The sequence below is a fragment of the Phocoena sinus genome, chromosome 15, assembly GCF_008692025.1.
Source record: "Phocoena sinus isolate mPhoSin1 chromosome 15, mPhoSin1.pri, whole genome shotgun sequence".
NCBI lineage: Eukaryota > Metazoa > Chordata > Mammalia > Artiodactyla > Phocoenidae > Phocoena > Phocoena sinus.
The window spans coordinates 43819428-43840070 of record NC_045777.1 but is presented as its reverse complement, the minus strand read 5'-3'; positions in this window follow the sequence as shown (position 1 = coordinate 43840070).

Below are 20643 nucleotides of genomic sequence, written 5' to 3'. Positions count from 1 at the left end.
TCACATCGCCGACTCAGAAGCAAGTTCAGCCTCTTCCTCGCACCCCTCCAAACTCAGATCTGCCTGGCACCTATCACGATGTATCATGATTTATGGTGTATCATGATTCTGTGAAGAATTTTTTATCCCAATTAGCAAAGTTAATCTGGAAATATTTATGAATTTGGCGGAACCAGTGATAAAATACTGGTGTTAATTATAATGATCAGAGAAAGTCAATCACTGGATGCTGATGTGTTATTATTGTCAAAGGTGCAGCTGTTTGATCCCAGCCCTATTTCTCATACACAGTTGAGTGATCATGTGTACTTTAAATCTGGAATTTTTAATTCTACAGGATAACTATAGACCAATCCGAATGCCTGTCTCAGCAGAACCTTTGGAGTTACAAGGAGCTTGTGAACACCGATTGCTTTGGGTTTTTTGGTTTGTTTGTTTTTTTAACCCAAGAAACACCCTGTTTTATTTTTTCAAACCGGGATATAGTTGGCATATAACATTATATTAGTTTCAGCTGTACAACGTAATGATTTGATATTTGTATTACTGCAAAACAATCACCACAATCTAGTTAACATCCATCACCACACAGTTATAAAATATTTTCTTGTGATGAGAACTTTTAAGAACTACTCTCTTAGCAACTTTCAAATATGCAAGATAGTATTATTAGCTATAGTCACCATGCTGGCACACTGATTGCTTTGAATCACTCCACACACTGTCTCTGCACTCCCCTTGGTGGGTCTCAGAATTCAGCCACTGTTCCCAAGCCTGAGAACAGCACTCTTAGGGGCAGCCAAGCCCCAGGCTAACCCACAAGGACCTTGTAGACCCAGCTTCAGGCCAGTGTTTTTTTTGTTTCTTTTTTTCTTCATCTGCTTCCTCTTTCACCTCCTCCCTCTGTTTTGCTTGGGACTTTATCTAAAAGCCTTTGTTTTTTTTTCAGGTGGAGCAATGTCTTACTGTCCAGTGTCCAGACCCCTTTCCTGCTTCTTAACCTGTGTCTCCAAGGCTGCTCACCTGAGCACCTGCCCGCCCCTGGGGGCGCCTGCCCGGCCTGAGCCTGGCTCTCCGCCCTCACCTGACCCAACAGCCCTCCCATCTGAGCTCCATCCCCCAGCAGAGGGGAGGAGACAGCTGGGGCTCCGGCACGCCTTGTACTCTGTGAGAAGCTGCTAACATTCCGGGCCAAGGCCCAGCGTCCCAGGGGCCAGGCTGGGCTTTTCCTTCTCAACGGAATGAGTCACGGTCTCCTGGCCTTAAGCTCAAATTTTAGAATCTGTTTCTATTCGAAGCTATGATCTTGCACTTAGTTAACGTTTGCTCCTAAAAATTAGTTTTTATTTAATTTTTTAAAAAATGATATATAGGGCCCCCCCATTCTTGGAAAGTTAGCTTTATGCCACTTTACTTTTACGAAAGACCCACATCAGTGCCTGTTTTCACTAACGGAAAGCAATCTGAAGAAGACTGCTACTTTTATGAAAAAGGCAAAAAGTGAAAATTGCTTTCAGTGTCTGTTTTTAGTGGCCATTATAGGGGCAGCACGCATCCCAGGAGCAGAAGCGGCCCTGCCAGCTCCTTCCCTAGAACCACACTCAGCACTGGTTGCCAGAGCTGTGAGTTGTGTCTGTGAGCACCTGGGCTTTATCTCCATTTATTTTGTGCGTCTGTCAGCAAGATGTGTCCTAAGGTAGCTGCTTCTTCACTCTGGGCCATTTTGTCTATGAAAGATTTCCTAGGAATTCTCTCCCTTTGGATCGCGGGGGAAGCCTGTTTTTTTGTTTGTTTTTTTTGTTTTTTCAAGTATCTTTTGTTTTTTTTGTTTTTTCAAGTATTTTTTGTTTTTTCAAGTATCTTTTGTTTTTTTCGTTTTTTCAAGTATTTTTTGTTTTTTTTTTTTTGTTTTTTCAAGTATCTCCTGGAGTCCGTGTGCATCCGGTGGAAGGCAGTCAGCCTCCACTGGGGGACACGGTGTCCAGTTTCCTCCTCAAAGATGGGAATCCTGGCAGGCTTGCTTTTCTTTTTATTTCATTTTGCTTTGCTTGCTAATCTTTTGAGGAATAATCTACACTAGTGTTTCCAGAGCGATAAAAATAAGAGGAAAGCCCATGGATGTTCTTGGTTCATTCTTGACTTAAGTAGAGGGGCTGAGGGTGTTCACAGGCAGCATGGGGTCGATTTGTCTTCATAAGCATGTGTGTATCTATGGAGACACAGCTACAGATCAGGATGACATCACCAGTCATCCCTATGGCCCTATGACCCTTCCTCCAATGCCCTTTTCCCCAGCATGTTTGCAGTTATAGTCTTTTTCTTTTGACCTACACGACCAGACACTTATAGATTTACAAATATTGAACCTTCCTAAAAGTCCTGGGATGAATTGTGCCAATGGGCAGTGGGGCCTATGGCTAATAACTACTCTGGACTCACCCTGGGAGAGTCTGATATTTGAAAGTCCCGGACATGGGGAGGCCAGGCCTCCAGCCCCCTCATCACGCCCCACATCGAGGTGGTCCCCCTGCCCCAAGCTTCCCAGCCCCAGGTTCACAGCCAGGTCCTCCTTTCTTGTTTTCCAGGAGGTTAAATTGGAAGCGGACAAGCCCAGGCATAACCAGAGGGTCTTCCCCTGACTGAAAAGCACCGAGAGGTTGTGGGTGGACTGCTGAAACCCCTCCTGTTCAGACCCCTTTGCTGTAACACGATCGTTGAAGGTTTACCAACCCCTCTACCCATGAGTAGACTCACGTCTGTCCCTGCCACCTCTGCAGTCACCAATTCTTGATCAATGGTCCCCACTTTTCAGACAGGAACCTGAGGTTTGGGGAGGGAAGTCACGCCTACAGTCACCACTGGGGATCTCATGGGTTCTGAGCACCCTGGAGTTGTCCGCCTGGATCTAAACCTGACCTTTGCCCATGATAGCATTCTTTGATTTCCCTCCAAATATTTTCTTTCTCCAGCCTTTCAATTCTTCTTCCCCTCTAGCCACATACATTCCTAAATTAGTCCTCTCCTCCAGCACCTTTTTGTTTAAGTTTCTAGGGGGAGGAAGCCCCGTGTACGGGCATCACCCAAGGGGGAATCTCAGTGCAGAGAGGGGAGCCCTTTGGAATGAAACTGGCTGCAGAGAAAGTAATCCCTCCCCACATTCCCCCTCTCGATTCTCTTCCCAGGGTTTCAGGATCCGTCCTTCCGTTCCCTCAGAACCCACTTCTTACCAGAGGGAGTATTGTTTCCCCCGTCTGTAGGAGTCTTTTATCTTCTCGACAATCAAGAGTATTCCCTCTGCAAAGCCTTCCCTCCGTTATTTGGGGTCGTCAGCAACTCAGAGGTGCAGCTTTAATCCTTACAGGGATGGATGCTTTAAAAATACCTAGGCGCAAGAGGGAAGAGATATGGGAATATATGTATATGTATAACTGATTGACTTTGTTATAAAGCAGAAACTAACACACCATTGTAAAGCAATTATACTCCAATAAAGGTGTAAAAAAAAAAACTACCTAGGCTTGCTTTATCTTCTGACATTTAAGGCTTTTGGTAAAATGTCATAAAAACTCCAAAATGGAAGTATGTTGTTATGTTGCAAAGTGTGTTGACTCAACAGCTGAGGTGGCTTAGGATGGTATTTGAGGTTATCTTCCCACTCATTCACACAGCAATTAGATCATGGGACGTTCAATGTGATTTTTAGGAATTCAAAGTTATTTGGGACAACTAGTTTCCATTGCTTCCTGTCTGTTCCCTGAAAGGACGACAAACACACCACAAGTCAAAGAATAATCATGGAGGCCGGGCGGTCAAGGGAAACATCTTGCCCTATTTGGGGGAATCGTTATCTATTATATTTTCTAAAACATTTTAATGTGTATGATCTAATCTAAATAAACCCCAATGAATATTGAGGCACTGTTTCCTTGTTTCGGTTCTGTTTTCATCGGATAAATGTCGAGCTTTTTTGATGCAACCAATGCCTGAATAAATGTTAACGAATGTCTCAACTAACACAGTTCCAGTTTCTATTTCTGAACCATTTTATTCCTTCCTGTGTCACTTTTAATTTCTGAATTAGAGCAGAGCACACCTAAATATTTGACCATCCACTTTACCATTAGAAGCTCAACCTGCTTAGAAAATTGCTTTTTTTATGTTGTTGTCACCAGTTCCTTGCGTCTTTTAGATTCTTTTCACATTCTTTTTCTCTTAAACATCCTCTGGCTCTCATACTTGCACCACGTTTCTTTCCATCCTTTTGTTCCGTCTTTAATCTCCTTCTGAAAACACCTCCATCCACACACTGAAACATATATGAAGATGTTTTCAGATTCATTTTGTCCTTCTCATCTCTTTACACTTTTAAGCCAGGGTCTTCCTGTTCTGATTTGTTTGTCTCTCTTCTTTCAGGCAACTTCTTCTTCTTTATCCACTTTTCTTTGCCTTTAATTTATTGGTTTTAAAATTGCTTGTTTCCGATTTTTTTTTTTTTGTAGTTTAATGACACTCTACTCGAGAAGTCACACCATAATCTTCCAGAAGTCCTTTTTCCTAGGTTTTGATGAATTAATGAGCTTACTTTTGGTGGATGGCTAGGGCCGTGTGTGTGTGTGTCTGTGTGTGTGTGCCCCTGTGAGCCCTACCCTCTCCGAGTCTGAGAGTCACCAGTTGGATGAATCGGTGCCTCCCCTCAGCAGCCCCTCGGCTACCTTCTGTAGCCCCACTTCCCGTGCTTTCCTGGGAGGCAACGTCATCGTCCCCGTGGAGTGTCCACATCGTGACTCCAGGGGACACCGGCATTCTGGGCGGCAACAGCACCTCCCCTTGGGTCCCTGCAGGGAATATGGGCGTGAGACGCAGGACGAGGCCCTTCTCTCCACACCGAGGGGCTGGGCCAGAATACACATGACTTTGTGCCTAAGTCTGGAAATGGGAACTGAGAAAAAACCCACGACAACACGAATGAGATGCCCACGAAGGACATGGTCAAATCCTGCTTGACGCACTGTGGACACGTCATATCTGAAAAGGAGACAGGAGGAAACTACAGCTTGTTGGGCTTTCATTCTAAGAGGCAGAGGCTCAGCTCTCAGACCTACATCTTCTGCAGGTCGCTCTCCTGGCAGAGCAGCAACTGGGACTGAGCAGACCTTTGACCTCTGTCTGCTCCCCACTGGCTTCATTTAGCCCAGAAGGGAAAGCAGGAGACCCCCCCTTAGAGATCACGGGAGCGGAGATGTCTTAAGTGCAGATGGACAACTCAGCAGGTTGGGTCTTTGGAGATGCCAGTTTGCATGCTGGTTGGGTGAGGCCCACGTCTCTGCTCGTCTGCTCAACACATGAGATCAAACATGTGTTGCACATGAAACAACAAACAAGAAAAACCACTACCGCCACCGCCACCAGCAGAAGAGTTTGTGTGCCCTTGGGTATGGGACGGGGTGTAGCACAGGGAGAGGAGGGAGGGAAGCGGACCATCTCTCTGAAACGATGTCGAAGCCCTCTCATTACCCTCTGCCTGCCCCAGCTCCCTCCTCTAAAGGTTCCTGCCACCACTTCATCCCTTCTGGGTTTTCACAAGAATCCCCCTTTGGAGGGACCATGATCCAGGGCGAGGGGATGGCTGCGAGAATGAAATATTGAACCCCTGCCCAGGCTCTCTCATGACTTTTGAACCGGAAACAACAAACCAACACCTCCCTCCCTTCCTTCTGAGGCTGGTATCAGCTGAGTCTTAGCGGGGACAGATGTCCCAGATCACCCAGGTTGCCCTAGCCTTCTTAGTAATAGCGTCTCTTTCACTATGAAAGTGTCCTGACTTGAATGATAATTATAAAATAACCCGACAAACTGGGGACCCTTGCTCCTGACGCCTGTCTGAACTTCGGAAGCTGAGAGCCCTGCCTACCTCCCTAAGTCCGGCAGGCTGGGAAAAAACCCAGGCATAAAGAACTCGGGTTTCTCCGGTGGGTCCTCCAGCGCCAGTCCTGTCTCTGGAGATGCACCATCTGTCCCCAAGGTAAAGAGCATGAAGAGTTGGGGAAGGCTACCTGCTGTAACACAGAAACGCTCTCGCTCATGAAGAGCTATGTCAAAAATAACAAATGCGAACACCTGGCTTGGAAAATCACAGCCCAATTCTCCAAAGTCATTTTGTGTAATCCTCACAATAACCCCGTGGGTGGAAACAAGGCCCCATGGGGCTCAAGGTCACCCAGCTGGAAGTGGCTGGATGCTAGCCTTGGTCAGAGGTCACTGGGTCCACGTCCTGGTCCTTCCTCTGCCCTCAGCTGCTGGGCTGGATTCAGAAGGTGAGGGAGCTGCAGTGAGATGCCCATCGGCCCCTCTCCTTTCTCCCCGCTGATGTCAGACAGCCAATTAACGTTCCAAATGTCTTGTCGGGGAGAGGAATGCATATACAGAAGCCAAGGATAACCGTAGTGAAGCATTAATAAGAGCCTAATTCCTCAAACGCATAGCTCCCACCTTTGTTTCAGGTAGGGCCATCCACCCTTGTGGTGTTTCTAGGTGTGCAAGCAGGAGATTCTAGGAGGCAAAGTGGGCTCCGGATGCAAATAACCGGAGTGGGATTCTGTGGGCTAGATTAGTGGGCCTCACTGCAGGGAAACAGGGCTTATCTGCCTTTCTCAGCTCTGCAGGATTTATTGGTTATGAAAAGACATCTGGAACAAATTAACTTCGTGTTATTGGAAAAATAGAGCATGAAGACAAATCTCTTTCACACACTTGAGAGTCGGCGTAACAGAGGCGCCATTGGTTGCAGGGTGGCATTAATCTCTTTGGGCAGGTGTTATTGCAAGCAAATGGTTTTCAGGGGAAAAGGGGTCCCTGCAGGCTGTGGGGTAATTTGAAAGTAAAACAAATAATTTGAATAATCGTCAGAGCTGGCAGAGTCCAAGGTACCATTCTGAGAAGATGCCAACAAATGAAGTCAGCTGCTCCCGGGCTTCATACGGGTTTTCCTCCAGGCTGGTGGAAATAGGCCAAAGTTACAGGTTACCCATCAGTCAGGCCATTAGGGTGCACACGTGACATGCCAGCTGGCTGCCCCGCACTGCACTGGGCACCATGGGAGAAAAACACGAAGGCTCCCAGGGCTTAGATCTGGTGGCAGGAAAGTCAGGTGCAACCATCTGAGGTCCCCGAGAAATCCCTGCTAATGGATGGTGTGGTCAAGCCTCCGAGGGCTAGGAGAGGGCCAGGGTCTGGGAGGAGTCATAGAAGAGGAAAAAGTCGCGGTGGGAGCTCAAGACCTGGGGATACCGAACAATGTGAAACAAAGACATTCAGCTGCCCCTTAAGTCTGAGAAGCTGAGAAATAAAATCAACGCCCTGACCTAAGGGGTGGGCTGTCTTCCACACCGCGTTCAGGATAAACCTCCCCTGAGAGCGGGATAGGGTTCAGAGTCAGACTGAAGGGGCTGGACCAGGCTGTGAGGGTCCTTCCTCAGGCCTGGCCCTTCCTCGGGCAGGTTGCTTATCGGCTCTGTGCCCTGGTTTCCTCGTCTGTAAATGGAGAGTATTAGTATCTGCTGCACGGGGCTGTCACCTGCTTAAGTGAGAAAATACATACAAAATTCTTAAAGCAAGTCTGTACGGGAGGATCACAGAGACAAAGAGATGCTTGAGAGACCTAACACATCAGCAAGTCTACGAGGCAGGGGCAGGAGATGCCTGCTGGGTTTACAGTAGTGAGCTCCCTTGGGACCAGTGTCTCAGTGAAATGGAAGGGAAAACCAGGTTTTCCTGGTCTGAGAAATAAAGGGGTCAGGGAGGGTGGTCCTAATTGTCCACCACATCAAACATCCAAGGGTAGTGTTCATGTAAAGAGATGACTGAGTAAATCCAGCAGCAGGCTAAACCAACAGGAGAAACACAGTGACAGCTTTCTGTATGAATAGTGGAAATAAAGGTCTGTGTCTTTTCTAATGTGAGAGACTTTGGTAAGTGTCTAAATTGATGAGAAAGTCCTAGTAGAGAAGAGACGGTTAAAGATTCAGGATACAGGACATGAGGGCACAGACTCACAAATCTGACGTGCTTTGTTTACAAAAGCCCTAGCTGCTACGTGTCTCTCCCTCCCAAATTCCCATCATTCCTTTACTATCAGTTGGGGGGCAATTGGCTTCCAAATAATCATTTGCAGAGTTTTGGCAATGTATTTGCTCCCTGCCAGGATCTCTCCAAATTAGAGGGTTGTCACAGGAAGGCAGAGGTCTCTGAGTGGAGGCCAGAAGCTGGAGGGTCCACACCCAGCATCTTCCAAAGAGAGCCCTCTGTGGGGCACAAGTAGGGAGGCCTGGAAACTGACCAGAGGAAGAGGCCATCGTGACCGATTTCTCGGGCTGCGTGGGTTCTTGGACGTGTGGCAGGTGGTCCCCATGGTGGATGGGCACAGGCTTCGTGAGGGTGATCTCTCTAGCAGCTGAGACCCAGGGTCTCGTGGTTCATGAGCATCCAGAGGAGAGGAAGGAGTCACTCCTGGAGCAGGTGGGGTTGGGAGAGTTTTCCAGAGCTCAGGCAGCAGGGAAAGCAAAAAGCATGGGGAGTAGGATGAAAAGGGTGAGTGCAGGGCAGGGGTGGCTGCAGGTGGGAGGGAGGGTGTGAGGTGATGGTCAGAGGGCAGCAGCAGAGGAGGGTGGAGAAATGGTTAGATTCGGGATGTGCCTCAAAGGTAGAGCCGACATCACTTGCTGATGGATTGAAGGTGGGCTACAATTTTTATTTTATTTTTTCATTTTGTTCTGTTTTTTTTTTAACTTTTATTGATCCTTTTATTTATTTAAAGTGGGGTATGGTTGTTTTACAATGTTGTGTTAGTTTCTTCTGTACAGCAAAGTGGAGTTCCCTGTGCTATACCGCAGGTTCTCAAACACTAATATGTATAAAATAGATAACTAATGGGCTACACATTTTAAAAAGAATCGAGGATGACTCCATAGTTTTCTACCTGACCAACTGGAAGAAAAGAGACCCTGTTAATAGATACAAGAAGAAATGCAGGGGCAGCCGGCGTGCAGGGAGTTGGGGGCATAGCCAGTGGTATAATGATGTGATTTATCCCCGCAGAGGAACGGGAAGCTTTGCATAAAGCTGAAATCTTTCACAGTGTTCCCAAAACAGTCCCAGCGTCTCGTCTTCGTTTCTTTACATAGTTCACATTATTCAGCTTTCTAACAATAACTCCAGGAGGTGCATTCATTTCCTGATGCGATTCGGAGTTCTATTTTTCTCCTCTAAATTGATGGCCATGAGATTCGGAAGCCTTTGTGCCCCTCTCTGTGAGGAGACGAAGGAGGCATATGAGATCAAGCACGTGCCGGTGGGAAGGGAGCTTTGTCACAGGAATATGTGTCCTGGGTGGAGGGGTGTGTCCCTTCGGCTCCTGGCTTCTAACCTGACTCTGTGAGGAAACTGTCATTGTCTGGGTAAAAGGTTAGCTGGGAAGCTCTGTGGGAAGACTCAGCACGTGAGGGAGGGGTGGCGGATGTGGGTTATGCAAACCTACCTACTGCCCTCACCCCCATCCCTCCCCCAGGAGTCCTCTCCGAGATGGGAGCCTCACCCATCCTTCCTTCGTCTGGTTTTCCACGTGGGGGTCAGGCGGGGGCTCCTGGATGGACCCTTCGGGAACACTTCGGCCAGCTTCCCTTTGAGAGCCCCATGGTGTTCTCTACCTCCTGCCACTGTTTCTATGCAAGGTGCTGGGAATCAGACCCCTCAGAGACCCCAAAGGGAGCCCCAGAGAAGAATTCAGAGATGCCCTCAGTTCACATGAGAAAACATGTAACTTTATTTTCATTTACATCTAACTGAAAATTAGAATTTCCTTCTACATATTGGCCCAAAGGAAAAAACAACCCTGAAATACTGGCCATACCCACGTCTTTGTCACCAATAAAAACCACAGACATTTTCATATCTCACCACAATTGTCATTTAGTACATTGATTTTAAATTACATCTATTACTACACTACAGCTTTTAAAATAGCTTAGTAACAGTATCTCTACTATCATAATTCATTTTACTTTTTAATCTTATATATTTTATATTATGTATCTAAAAATATTCATCTGAGAAAGACTGCATGGGCTTCGAAGCTCCTAGAAAACAAGGTTGGTGTTTTGTTACTCTCATCACTCAGCCCCAAGGATGGGGACCAACACAATAGATGCTAAGCTAATATTTGTCAAATGAATAAATGGCTGAATGGGTCTGTTATCTTAATTTTTCAAGGCTGAAAATTAATCTATAAGTTGGAAATTGTTGGTAACATGGAGTAACTAAAGTAGGTTTTTTGGTTTTTTTTTTTAAAGAGTCATCTTTTTTTAATTTATTTATTTATTTTTGGTTGCGATGGGTCCTCATTGCTGTGCACAGGCCTTCTCTAGTGGTGGCAAGCAGGGGCTACTCTTCGTTGCGGTGTGTGGGCTTCTCATTGCGGTGGCTTCTCTTGTTGTGGAGCACGGGCTCTAGGGTACGCAGGCTTCAGTAGTTGTGGCACACGGGCTCAGTAGTTGTGGCTCGCGGGCTCTAGAGCGCAGGCTCAGTAGTTGTGGCGCACGGGCTTAGTTGCTCCGTGGCACGTGGGATCCTCCCTGACCAGGGCTCGAACCCGTGTCCCCCGCATTGGCAGGCGGATTCTTAACAACTGCGCCACCTAAAGCAGGTTTTGTTTTGTTTTTTTTTTTTTTTTTTTTGCGGTACGCGGGGCTCTCACTGCTGTGGTCCCTCCCGCCGTGGAGCACAGGCTCCGGACGCCAGCGGCCATGGCTCACAGGCCCAGCCGCTCCTGCGGCATGTGGGATCTTCCCGCACCGGGGAACGAACCCGGGTCCCCTGCATCAGCAGGCAGACTCTCAACCACTGCGCCACCAGGGAAGCCCTAAAGCAGGTTTTAAAAAGACTAAGACATGAGCATATTTTGCCATTTTATTCATTATGACTTGTCAGCAACCTTCTGGCTTTAGCTATAATTTCTATTTGAAGGGATATTCCTTCCCTGCCCACCCCTCAGCTGGGAATTGTCCTCTACACAGAACTACATGGATTTGTTTCCTCACCATTCTCTGGCTGGGGATAAAGGGTGGAAGAAAGAGAGGATTAATTCTCTCATTTTTTCTCGGCCATATGGGTTCCAGTGGTGAATATCAGGTCAGCTCTCCTGCACCCCTGACTTTATCTGCTTCCTTAAATGCCCTCAGTAAAGATGAAAATTTCCATTAACTGGTTGATGTTCGAAAAGATTATGCATTTATGAAAATAATGTTAAATATCAATTCTCCTAGAAGAATACTTATGAAAAAGGCTATTGTTCTTCTTTCATCTTGGGGGGAAAACAAAGGTAAAAACAAGCCAGCCAGGGTTGATTCTGTTTGCAGTGTTAGTACCCAAGCTTTCTTCATCAGGTAGCACATTTTCCCTGCAGGTGACTTTCAAGGCATGAAATCACTCTGGGAGCTGCTCATGCTGGGAGATGCAGTGACATGTGGATAATTAATGCTCTTCAGTTTACGGGATGTAATTGAGGGCGGCTGATCAAATGGTACCCAGAGCAGCAACAACACAGAGAGACGACGGCAAGTTCCGGGGGTAATGGCGCTGAAAGATGAGGGCAGGGCCACCGCTCCAGCTGTATCTCAGATGCCCAAGTGCCGGTGAGTGTGCATGGATCCACACCTTACAGGCCAGGAGGTAGCCCCAGCCTGGTCAGAGGCACGGGCAGCAAAACCGGGGAGCTTGCCGACGATTCCCATTGGACCGCGGTGGACTGTGGCTTTGTGAAGCAGTCGTCATCTTCGGATAAAGGGATTCACAGGTTTGTAATGAAGATTAACGCTGATTGGGGCCCCACCTTCTTCTAACTGGATCACCCCAGTATTCTCCCAGCTGGTTTCCCAGCCCTCAGCTCTACTACTGATCCCATCCTTCACCTTCATCCAGAGCTATTTTCCCAAAAGAAAGCCTGCTCACTTTTCTTCCCCAACTACAGGCAGTCAGCACTTCCCCAGAGTCATCACAGGGAAAGGCAAATACTTAGTGGTTCACAGAGACTTTCTCCTCACAGCCTCATGTCCCAGGCTCTTCTCTTGCTAAGCTCTGGCCTCACTGAGTGTTTTCCATCCCTCACATTCCCCAGACTTTTACTGGCCTCATGGTCTCTGCACACACTGTTCCCTTCACCTGAAACACTTCCCCTCCATCTTACACTTTCTTTGCAGCCCAAATTCAGCATCTCTCCTTGGGGGCTGGACTAGAGAGGTCCCCACCTTCAGCAGAAGAGTGGGTTCTGTTCTTGGGTCTCATAACTCCTGGTAACACAGCTCCATGACAGCTTCATACTTCAGGGTCCTCACCCGCTTAATGTCTGTCCTGTTCACTGGAGCGCAAGACCCCTGAAGGTAGGGACCGCACCCATTTCATTTACCATTGTAGCCCAGCTCCTTGGACAGTTCTGGTACCTAGTGCAAGATCAACTGAGATTTGGTGAATGCAGAGATCAACAAACAGGGCACTCGGGAGACCTCCACCGCCCCTGACAAGGCATCTCATGAGCAAACCCATTTTTGCAGTATTACCCCCATTCTCTCTCTGACTTCATTCCTGCCAAAAAAGAAGGGACTGAACTGAGTTTTTTGTGGATCCTTGGATGAGACCCTATTCGGCTAACACCAGTGACTCTCATAATCCAGCTTCAGCCGGTTTAGAGCAGCAGCTCTGGGCTCAAGAGACTGTCCCCTGGAGGGTGTGAGGACACACAGGTGGCAGGGCCCCAGCCCTACTGAACCCTCTGACTCTGCCATGGAGCCTGAGCTTTTTCATTCCTAACAGATTCCCTGGTGATGCTGCTGGTGCTAGTCTTGGGACCACACGCTGGGAACCACTGATTCCGGCACCAGATTGAGAAGTCGTTTCATCTCTACAGCCTCACTGTCCCATCTCATCTTATGAAGAGGACCACCCCCCAGTCTGATTAATCTATGAGGTTTTCTTTCAGTCAAATCCTCTGTGAGGGGAAAACACCCTCAGTGCAATCTTCTCACGTCCGACTTTCCTTGTTGCTTAAGCAGGGCACTTGTATGCTCAGTAAGGCCCACCAACAAGCCAAGAACATGTTCCTCGTGACTACAAAGGAAAAGCTGCAAGGTCACTGCTCCGTCATGACTGTTTCACAGAACTGGGGAGAGCTGATGCTAGATCAGATGGGAATCGAATCATTTCTGGATTAGTGAGAGTAGGTGAGAGTCTCGTCCTGTTGTTCCACAGTTATGTTTTGCTCTTTTTCCGAAGTACCTGAGAAACAAACAGCATGTGTATTTTTGAGTACTTTCCGTATCTCTTACGGTATCTGCTTTTTAAATTTTCCTCATAGGGACAACTCAATATGCTCAGCATACAAAATCAGTCATCATATTTGCTTTGGGTTTTCACTGTCATTTTGGCCAGTTTATCTGTCTTTTAAATTTTGCATGTCGTTTATGGAATAAGCACAGAGCAAGCAACATTTACCCCAAAGAAAAAATGTTGGGTCCGGAAAAATTCTAGGAGATTTTGGTCATTTCTTCCCTCTCTCAGGCCCAATCCACAAGATTCCAAGGGATTTCAGTGTTGCTCTAACAGGTGTTGAGAGGCCGCAAAAGACTAAGACCCCACGTGTTGACTTATCCATTTGGTATTGATCAGAATTGGTTCACCAGGGACTTCCCTGGTGGTTCAGTGGTTAAGACTCTGTGCTCCCAATGCAGGAGGCCCGGGTTCAATCCCTGGTCAGGGAGCTAGGTCCCTGATGCTGCAACTAGGATCCTATATGCCTCGACTAAGACCCAGAACAGCCAAATAAATAAATAAAAAAGAAGATCCACCACCCACCCATCCACCCATCCATCCATCCATCCATCCATCATCTACCCATTCATCCATCCATCCATCCATCCATCCATCCATCCATCATCCCTACCCATTCAGCAAGATATAGCTCAGTGTACCATGTGTGGTATGGACCAAAGCTTATGAACCAGGGTTGTCTTAACCTCAGGGATCTTATAACTTGATAGGAAAAATATGACACAAACAATTAGTGTCATGAAGAGATACAGTTAGAAAGTTAAATATGTCCAGGAGAGGAAGTGCGAGGGAAGAGCTTAGGCTTCGGAAGCAGAATTCTGCGTCTGCAGCACAGCCGCTGTCAGACAGGCAGGAGCTCACCCCGAACTTCTGCTTCCTCATCTGCGAAAAGGAAGTGACAATATTCAGGCTTGTGTGTTTAAGGGTTTAGGATGCCGCATGGTGCTGCTTAGTGAGGGCTATGCTCTCAACACAGCGAGGTGCTGTCATCACCGTCAGGCGTGGCGTCTGAACTAAAACACGTGGGTTTCTCTGGCGATCTTTCTTTGTCTCCCAGGATCAGCCACCTCTCTCTGCAAAGCTCCCTCACACCCTCTACCTGTGCTCACGTCTCCACCTGCACGACCTCTGCTGCTGGCGAACCTCAGGAGGCCCGTTTCTTCCCAGATGAAGAGGAACACGATTACAAGGCCAAGTGCCCCTGGGGTTCACCTTGGACTCCCAATGCCTCCTCTTTTCTGAATGCAGAGACCAGGATCAAAGCATGTACAGGTGGACTAAGCCAGCACATGCACTGCACACACACACTTGTCCTTTGAAGGACTGAGTCGAGTGGGCGTTGGCAGCTCTCTCTGCCGGGAGCCACTCTGGGTTTGACGGAGACTGAGCGGAGCGCTGTCTGTTTCAGGCTGACATAGAGACGGGGAAGCCCTGCTAGGCTCAACCCATAGAGCTGATGGATCACCTAATGACACGCCCAAGCCGCATCTTCTGACTGCATCTAAGAGGGACACAAGCACGGCTGGAAATACATGCAGCACGTGGGGAGGAACTAGCAGGGCAGGGAGTGCTCTGCCACCATCGCCATCCTGAAAGATGTGAGCGCTCGGGAAACAGCAGTCAGCTAGTGGGGGGAAAGCATGTTTTCGTGGATTTGGGCTAGAGGAGAAGATATGAAAATGAATAACAACACACATGCAGTGGTATTTCTGTAACTGTGTGTATCCACAGAAAAGCCATATGCCTATCTGATTATGAGGTGACAGGTGTGTTTCACTTACGGTGTAGAAGGAGTCTATCCCACTTGTGTCAGCCACAGCGGGTGAAGTGGTTGCTGCACTCGGGGGTGCTGCTAGCCTGTTAGGCAACGGAAACGACAATCAATTAACCCACCAAGAAGTACAAGCGTGTACGGTCATGTGTACCATCTACAGGCAGTGCCTTCTGTCACATGTTAGGGAGGGGCATGCACTGGGATGACCTCGCTGTTCTCAGCCAACACACAGAGCGAGCCCGTGCACAGCGGTGCTCAGGGGATGGAGGAATCACCAGGCCTCTTTTTGAGACAGTCGTGCACAGGGAATGGCATCCCTGAATGCAGCCTTGTCACCTGCCACATCGGCAAGGGCCGTACCTGCATGGCCATGCTTGTCTCTCCTCTCTGTAGTTATCGCGTGGACCTTGTTTTGACCAGCACTTATTTTAAAGGTATATTCATTTCATTGATTCATTTGAAAAACTTAAATGAAATAATTTCAAATTCAAAGATTTACGAGAAGATCCTGGAAAACCCATGCCACGTTATAAAGACATTCTCAGGTCAAGAGTTTCCCATTCACCTTTCATCACTACCGAGAAGTCGGGCATCCTGATTGGCCCTCTATTCTTAGAGTAAGTTCCCAGGAGCAGGTCACTCCATAGGTGAGATTCACCACCTGGGTCTACAGGGTGTGGGATTTACAGTCCTGTTGTCCGACCACCCTGCTCCTTAAGTTGGAATGTCTCTGGTTGGAGAACCATAGATGAAGTAAATGCTCCCAGGGGCTTTGAAAACAGGGGTGCTCGTAATCGGCGATGAGCCCTTTTTCTTCCCCTGCCCTGGAAATCTGGTTCAGCGTGACGCTCCCCTTTAGGAAAATAACTGCCTTCAGTGTGCCCCCCTGGGAGCAGGTACAAGAGGGTGATTCTTGGGACGCGAACTCTATGTTCCTGAGACACAGCTCCTGATCGGCCTGCGGGGAAAGAGAGAAGTTGACATTAATGGAGGAGAAAACCACTCCAGGGTGGCTTTTGGGGACCAAGTTGCGGGTAGATTTGCAGGCGTGGAAGAGATTGCTCCAGCTTCCCCAAGAAGAGCTCGACCACTCACGGCAACGTGACCGCCTTTCGGAGAAATGCCTCCTCAGAGAAACCTGGGTCTTGAGTGAGTTCACTGCATCATGTCCGCATGTTTCCGAATCATTTGTATGTCAGCAGATGGAGTAGCAGAACACAAAAGCTAATACAAACTAAGAAATTTAAAAACTGTCCAAGCCTGCCTGTGAAAGCACAAGATCCTCTGGCTGATGACTTCCTTTGTCCCCAGAGGAAAACCATGGCTATTTATTAGGGGAGGGTCACCGTGCACAGCAGGATGGATTGGGAGGGGTGTGGAAGGATGAGCGCTAGTGGGAAGGGAGCGGGTCTGGGTTCGTATCTGTTAGCTGCGAGTAGAGGGGCTTTGGGGGAGTCATTTAACGATCTATGATAGCCAAGACATTTGCTATAGAATTGCTAAATGTGCATCTTTGTTGATATGGATTCATTAATGAAGTGGACGTCCACGGAGCAACCGAGTGTCACATTCACCCGTATTCAGTATTTCATCGAATCTTCACTACATCTTGGGACTCAAATATTAGTAGCCCCGTGTTTGTAGTCCTTGCAAGATATTAAATCTATTCAATGATTTCATCCCAAGATAATTTAATAGAATTACTATGTTCGTGTATTTTATATTCTGTAGACATATGACACTGAAGATACATGTGTGTATTTTTCAAAATCGGCAATGTCGCCTACCAAATGGCTAGCGCTAGGAAAGAAAGAATGGATGGGGACTTAAGGGGCCTCTAATTTAAGAAAAAAATCAGGACCTTGGAAAATATTATAACTCTAAGACCAGCATTATAGTTACCTTAGAAAATGGGATTCATAACTTTGGCAATAGAGGGCTTACTAATTAAAAGCATTAAAGTATAAAAACATCAATTAATAGTTTATTCTTTTCTAAAAAGAGTTGGAGAAGATGGTACTTGACAAATGCATGTTTCTGGTGTAATCGCGTGAAAGACGAGTCATAAACCTGAGCTTAGGGCATAAAACAGAGGCTGACGCCTTCCTGGGATCTCACTCGAGGCACGAAGCTTCACCGTAAATCTTGAAAATAGCTCCTGTGACTGTTCTTTTTGGAAAATGACTGTTCTTTTTCTTCAAGGCAATAAAAATACAAACTGTACCGAATAGTCAAGGATCAACATCATTTTCTATTTCAAGTCACACACGTATCTGTACTCATAGATGGATCCATGACATATATTCACACTTGTCAATTTCCGAAGGAATGTCATATATATGCAAAGAAGATTTTATTATAAAATGGGGAGGGTTCCAGGAATTATATCTTCTTCCTGCTTTCTCCACCCTGCTGCAGCTTCTTGGTTCTACTCTTTAGCAAATCTACACCCCCATCAGAAGGTACACAGCACAAGTAAAAGAAATGTAAACTCAAAACCACCAGTGTCTGGGACTTCCCTGGTGGTGCGGAGCTTAAGAATCCGCCTGCCAATGAAGGCGACACAGGTTCGAGCCCTGGTCCAAGAAGATCGCACATGCCGCGAAGCAACTAAGCCCGTAAGCCACAACTACTGAAACCCGAGTGCCTAGAGCCTGTGCTCTGCAACAAGAGAAGCCCCCCACCATAATGAGAAGCACCTGTGCATGGCAACAAAGAGTAGCCCCCGCTCGCCGCAACTAGAGAAAGCCTGCGCTCAGCAACGAAGACCCAACGCAGCCTGAATAAATAAATAAACACATACATACATTTATTAAAAAACAAAACAAAACCATCAGTGTCTTGCTGGGAACTTAGAAAATGGACCTGAGAAGGGGCCCCACATCCCAGGACCTGAAATGCAGCTTCCATTCATCCCAGGACCTGAAATGCAGGTTCCATCCATCCACTCACCTAAATTCTCTTTGGATTACCCTCCATGGCTAGGGTTGCAAACTCTTAAAGAAAAATACATTTGACAGTTTTTGATGACACGGCACCTTCCGTAGATGCTCTCCTCCAGATCTTTATTGAGGCTGAACACTTTCCTTCTCCATATTGTCATTTTGAAAATTGCCCTTTTATTGGATCTCCTGCACTCACGTAAACTATCACTCATTTTGCCAATCCCAAACAACCCTCACCATCAAAAATTTACAAAACTCCAAATCAACCTCGGGAAAAATGTCAGGCAGCTGAGCAATGAATAGAAAATAGTAATTATGCACTTCCCTGGTCTTATTTTAAGATCGTTTTATTGAGTCTTTTTAAAATAGATTACAGAATCTCAGCACCTGTAAGACAGGGTCCTGATTTCTGTGCACCAAACTGAAACATCCATGCCTCCAGGAGGAGGGACCAGGTGGGCCCCGCCCCTGGTGCCGGTGATGCAGGTCCAGTACGTGTAGGAGGCGCAAACCACGACCCTCTTCACAGCCAACCAGTGAATGCGCTCACAGGGCCAAGGGCAGCCCCACCCTAACTCCTTTCATGTTAAATATGCAAAAGAAAACCCATAAACGTATCAATTCCAAGACTTTGATATGAATCCATCCCATCTCATCCTGGGAATACTCATCTAAACACTTCCAAGCCTACATTTCCCAAATGTAGTGAGTGTGACACTATACTGCTTTATAAAAGATCAATGATCAAGAAGGTTATAGGCAAAGGTTGCCGTGAGTGCAAATTTGTCAATAATCTCTGTAGGGAAGCAAAATTTGCCATCCCAAAATGTCTCCCTGGCACATGGTTTATCTCGAGCTGAAAACGATCAAAGCCCAGAAGATTCAGGAAGAACCTTTGACCTTTCCCTAACTGCCTAAAGAATGCGGATAAAGAACCTGTTCCAGGAAGGGAGCAGCACCACGGACCACTATAGTATGAACCAGGCGTGTGGACAGGGCGGAGCCCAGCACAGTCTGTTAAAAGTCCTCTCTGTGTCCTATTGTCTCTGTTGGCCCAGCAAACACTTGTTTACCAACGCTTTGCTTTTCCACCTCCATGTAAGTCGCCTTCCTCCCCTTTGAAGTCCCAAACCACTACCCCAACTTCTTCCTTTCTCTTTAGCTGAAGTTGGTATTTGAAGTGAAGACTTCAGCCATTCTGGCTAACGACTCAGTGTCCCTGGGTCTCTCCCACGTGCACACGTTATTAAACTTTGGTCTGATTTTCTCCTGTTAATCCGTCTCACATCAACCTAATTATTAGACCATGTAGAAGAACCTAGAAGAGTCAAGGAAAATTTCTTCCTCCCCAACATCTTCCTCCCTGACATCTCCATGGGGCGACTTTCCTGAAACCGCAATTATCTCATTGTTCTATAAGTACCTAAACCCGTATGTCCAGGCTGAAATGCCCTCCTTGGTCTCCAGCACGATTCTGTCTACCTGGCACGGTGCCAGGTCTCTGGGAATGGAAGGGTCAGTGTGGCTATGGCACGGGGGTGTTTGGTCCTACTCCCTCTGTGTCACTGGGTAACAGCCACCACGGAGTTCTCGTGGGGTCAACAAACTTAGTAAATCACACCTGAGGAACGGCAATAATACTGGCCAAGAAAAACCCGACACACTGAGAGGAGCGCATGCATCCCCTCCACCCAGAAAGACGGAGGAGGTGGCAGCTCTAGATCCCGTTAAGATTTTGTCGTCCTGCCAGTGGGCTCCTCTGCTTGACTGATTTCTGCAGGAGGCTGCAAGAGCTGCCAGGAAGACATGGTGTGAAAATCACGCTGCTGTGGACCCAGTGTCTGTGAGGCAGTCACGAGGCTGAGGCTGAGCTCCTGGCACTCAGGAGTGTCACTGTCCTCAGAGGGTTACTTGAAACGTCAGCACAGAGCAGGCCAAGCTGCCATTTCACAGAAAGGTTGACAGTGTTACAGTCACCAAGACTTCGAGTTTCCCGTGAGTACTATTAGCCGAAAAGAACATGTTCACTCTCACAAACTCATCATAACCTCAGACCTCTCGTTACTACCCTGGGGCCAGCATCTGAAGGCCCCTTTGCGTGAGCTGCGTGCATGGCATGGAGTCTCTCGGAGGAGAGCATGGTGGACAGACGAAGAAGCATCACGACAGGCAGGCGACCCCCGACCCCAGGCCTGGACTGAGAGCACAGCCTGGATACATGGGGTGGATGGGGGCTCGTTTGTTGACTATCCACGCTGCCCCTGTTCCTGCCTGCTGGGCCGCCAGTGGGCCCGTGTGAAAGGTCTTGACAGAGTCCTTTGCACACGCTCCGATGGAGTAGAAGTCTCATTGCTCCCAGATGTCTGTCTGAGACCAGCAAGAGAGGCTGCTGTGGCTTCTGTCATGAAGACAAGGCAGCAAGAGCACCAAAAAGCAGCCAGCCCTCATATCCGAGGAAACACACTCCCCTCCCAGCCACAGGGTTCCCTTTCCTTAAATGGGACGTAGGTTTACTTGATCAAGTGAACTCGGCTTCATCTCTTCCGCCCCGCC